This window comes from Chenopodium album, chromosome 11 (assembly GCF_948465745.1).
Source record: "Chenopodium album chromosome 11, dcCheAlbu1.1, whole genome shotgun sequence".
Taxonomy (NCBI): Eukaryota; Viridiplantae; Streptophyta; class Magnoliopsida; order Caryophyllales; family Amaranthaceae; genus Chenopodium; species Chenopodium album.
In genome coordinates, this window is record NC_137844.1 from 29,777,027 (window position 1) to 29,781,894 (window position 4,868).

The window sequence follows — 4,868 nt, forward strand, 5'->3', positions numbered from 1 at the left end:
TCCGAGATTTATGAAGACAAGTTGTTGATGGCATTGATGTGATCAATCGAATACACCGAAGCACCACTTTTGCTTGTTGTATCACGTTCATCATCTTGCCAATGCATGTGGTGCCTCACTACATCTTCAATGACATCCACCACTTCCTCTTCCGTTTTGTTCATTATTGGTTCTCCTACTCCCGCATTAAGACAAGATATTCCTCAAGGGCTTAGACCTCCATAGAATATTTGAATAATTTGATAGGTAGGAATCCCGTGGTGTGGGCACTCTCTTTGGTATTCCTTATACCTCTCCCATGCCTCATAATGACTCTCATTAGGCTTTTGCTTGAAATTTTTAATGAGGGCTCTCACTTCGGCTGTTTTCTTTTGTGGATAGAATCGGGATAGAAACTCCTTAGTAACTTTATCCCATGTTCTCAAAGAATTTGTCTTCACCTCCTTGTCTAACCACTCTAAAGCACGTCCGATAGGAGAGAAAGGGAAAAGCTTAAGGCGAATAAATTCATTAGAGACCCCATTCACCTTGATTGTGTTGCAATATTTCTCGAATTCGTTAAGATGGTTGAGAGGGCTCTCATGCTTTGCACCACTATATTGACGCCTCTCTATAAAGTTATCATTGTCGATCTCATCTCAAAATCGGTTGCCGGTGTCGTAGGTAGAGCAATCCCGCTCTCATACCCATAGGCTCCCGGAACTCCTAGTTCCTTCAATGCCACTCTTGAATTTCCTCCTATAGGGAACGACCACCTGCTCTATGTACACAATCTCAAAAGAAAAAATTAGTAGCACGGCTACAAGTGTAGCCTAAAAGAAAGAATTTCAATTTGTATTTTTCAAATAAATGGAATAGACTCAATCAACAACAGCAATCACCAAGCCTTCCTCGGCAACAGCGCCATTTTTTACGGCGGCACAACCTAGGTTGTTGAAGCTAGATTTCTCGGTCAAAACAAAATTTATGAATCTAAACCCAACCCAATGTATAGGGCAAGTCTAGGTCGAATCCCAAGGGAAGGCGGTTTCACTAAACTCAAGGTTAAGCTATTCTAGAAATTAAGAGAATGGGTTGGTCTAACAAATCTACAACGCAATTAAACAACAACTAGAAAGGTATAAAGGATGCTAGGGAGTCGGGATTCACATAAATTCATGATACACACGCTAATATGGAAAGAAATATATTAATCATACAAAGTGAAGGAAAGCAGGAAATGCAATAAAAATAACTCAATAGGCTATTTCCTAGGGTCAAGCTAGATGTCTCTACAAATGACTTCAAAGGAAAATCGCAAATTAAGATCAATCGTTAATAATAGATTCTAAATCAATTGTTCGGGTCATTGGAACCTATTATGCAATCTAGCACGACAGTTGAGGTTGATCACTCCTCAATTTATCAAACACATGCACAAATTTCACTAACCAATTTAATCACAATGATGATTAATCAAATTTCCCTAATTAATCATGAATTATCACTCATTCATGCTTCGCCCTATCCCTAACTAGTAAACTACACACTACTCATTGCAAATCCAAACAAAAAAGCTAAATCAATCACTAATTTGATCATCATCATAGTAATCAAAATATGCTCAAACTTATCAAAAACCAAATTAACCAAACAACAAGTAATTCAACTAAATTCAAGAATCAAACATCAAATTGCATTAAAATAAAGAATTCTTACAAAACTTTGATCAAAATCAAAGAGGTAGAAGATTGGAAGTAGCATTCATCAACATCATCAAGTTTCTCTCTCAAAAATCTAAGAACAATCATCAAAACCTAGAGCTTCTCTCCCTCAAAAATTCATCAAAAACTAATTTTAATTCTTTTTTCTAACTAACTCTCTCTCTAAAAATGAAGGAAATCTATATATAGTAAAACTAACTAAGGGGAAGTTAGTTAGGCGTCCAAAAGAGACCTCAAAAGGTGCAGTCTCTCACACCAATGCGCGGCCGTAACAAAATGGGTATGGAAACAGGGAGGAGAGGGAGCGCGGTCGTGCCAAGGGCCTACACGACCACTCCTATTGCATGCGCGCCCGCGCTATGGGAGCAGGATACGTCCTATTGTGCTACCGAGATTGATCCCGTGAGCTCCGGATGAGCCATGATGGTATAAGTAGTAACTAAGAGCTCTTTTGGTGGGTTCGACACCACTCTTTCATGCCCACACGGTATGAGGGCGCATCCTTGAAGACTTTGCTCTTGAACTCCATTGCTTTTGTGCTTCAAATGGAGAAACCGGGACATCCCTTTGGCTTGAGAACACCGAGAGGAATGTTATTGAGTCTCTCGAACATCGCCAACTTCCAAAAGTCAAAGAAAAATAAACGAGTAAAGAAGAATATGCAAAATAAACTAGAATAGCAAGAAAATAAGAAAACATCTAAGGGAAGTGCAAAATAAAGAAAAAGTAAGCAAAACTAGAGAAAAGGAGATAAAAGAGATGCAAAAATCATGTAAAATCATTCTTAAAGAAGCTAAATGAATGCCATAAATGAAACTCATCAGGCGGGCAAGCGTGCTCGCTGCTAGGCCAAAGTAGCAGCCCACCCGCAACATGGCTGGCACGGGGCAACAGCCCAGCTTAGCACAAGGCCGCCAGCTGGGTGTGCCTTGGTGCCTAAGGCTGTAGTGCCACGTGGCAACTTATGAGAGTGCCGGTTTCGGGGATCCTTAGGGAGTAAGGATTTGATCCCCCCCATTGTGGTCCTTACCTAACCTCTCGTTGTGTAATTGCCACTTGTTGATTAACTAGTTGTTTGCTATTTTCTTTTATTTTTGATTTAATAATAAAAAGGGAAAATTTATTTTACGAACTCTTCCACATTGATGGGAGAGTGGAATGCTCACATGACATTCTCTATAAATACCTACCTTAGGATTTGGAGAAAGTCACTTGAGTAAGAGCTCAAAAAGGCATCTCCACTTGAGAGAAAACCTTTAAGCTCATTAATTACTCGAGTAGTGTTTTGGTCCGACTTGGCTAACCTCGAAGTAAGAGACCGGTCGGGGTCGTGTTGTGGGTGGATATTGTCGGAGGCCGTTGAGCTTGTGAGTCTTAGCTTTCTCAAGTAAGAGCTCCGTCGGTCGAGCGAAGAACGCATCAAGGGTAATTTAGTCTTTTCTCTAATCTTGTTATTTTTGTTGTTTGGTTATATTAATTGTGAGTTTTTCCTTGGGCTCGGGTTTTATTTCCGCGGTGAGTTAGAATCATTGAAACCCAACACCCATGCCTCATATAAGCTCTCATTCCCCTTTTGCTTGAAGCTTTGAATGAGTGTCCTTGCTTTGGCCGTCTTCTTTTGTGGATAGAAAAAGATGGAAACTCTTTTGTCACTTCATCCCATGTCCTCAAAGAGTTTGGTTTCACCTCTTTGTCCAACCACTTTATAGCAAGTCCAATGATAGTAAAAGGGAAAAGTTTGAGTTAGATGAACTCATGAGTAACCCTATTTACCTTAATATTGTTGCAATACTTCTTAAATTCCTTAAGATGGTTGAGGGGACTCTCATGCTTGGCTCCACTAAATTGATGCCACTCTATCAATGTAATCATTTTCAGTCTAATCTTAAAGTTATTTGTCGGTAACGTAGGAGGAGCAATTCCGATTTTAAACCTATAAGCTCTCGGAGCTCCTAACTCCTTCAATGTTAGTCTCGGATTAGCACTCGTCCTTTCTCGTTCTTCTTCTTCTTGATGTTTTTCCTCACTTGAGGGACTAGAGCTTAAGGAACAATTAGCAACCCTTATCTTTGTGATGGTTCTCTTAATTTCCGGATTAAGTGGCACTATGGTCCGATCTCGTGCTCTACGCATGCAAATCTCAAGAAAAAACATTAGTAGCACAGCTACCAATGTAGCCTAAAAGAAGCAAAATCTTTTTGTGTTTTTTTTTTCAAATATGATGGAATAGACTCGACAAATATAACAAATAACCATGCCATTCCCTAGCAACGGTGCTATTTTGATGACGGGATGGACTAGGTCGTTGGTATAACTAATCCTCCTATAGACAAACAAAATTTGTAAACACTTAACAAACCAAAGTACAAGTATAGAGGTAAGTCAAGGGTCGAACCCAAAGGAATGAAGGTAAATGTTATAACCTTAGGTCAAGCTATGCCGATGATTAGGTAATTGGTTTGGTAAAGTAAGAACTAATCAACACAACAATTCAAATATAGAAAAATCAATATAAAAAACATTAGGGAATTAGGATCCATATGCATTCACGATAAACATGCTAATTGGATAGGATATTGATCAATTGAATAATGCGAGGGAAAATAGTAATTTCAATCAAAAGCACTTGAAAAGCTATTTCCTAGGCGTCAATCTAGGGGTCTCTACGAATGACTATCAGTGGAATATCACAAGTCAAGTTCAACCGATAAATGTAGATTCTAAATCAATGTGTCGTATCAATGAAAACTACAATGCAATTGATGGGCGTTAGAACGGTCGCACATTCAACACTTAATCAAACACAATTTAAAACAAACATCCCACAAACCAAGCACAATGATAAGTAAGAGTTTGCTCCACAAAGAACGGGATATGATTGCTAAGGATCTTAACACTTAAGCTAATTCGAAGTCTTTTGTGTATAGAGGTTCGTCAAGTAGACAAACAAACTATAGTTCTAATTCAAGTGATTAAAAGCACTAGAGAATGGGGTCCACTCAACCGTGGCAATTAGGAATATTGGGAGTAAAATAGACAAGAGATAGCAAAGACTATATATAAGATCAGCCTCATGCAATTTGGGAAACAACTTACACTACTAAACTTAGATTACTCATTAATTTAGCAATAGAAGATACATAATCAAGTTACAATAAGTAATGA

The 4,868-nt window shown here is 38.7% G+C and overlaps 1 pseudogene; it reads left to right on the forward strand.

Moving 5' to 3' along the window:
- The first annotated feature begins 252 nt into the window (after window positions 1-252).
- Window positions 253-350, forward strand: LOC145569630 (small nucleolar RNA R71; annotated as a pseudogene).
- Window positions 351-4,868: the final 4,518 nt, after the last annotated feature.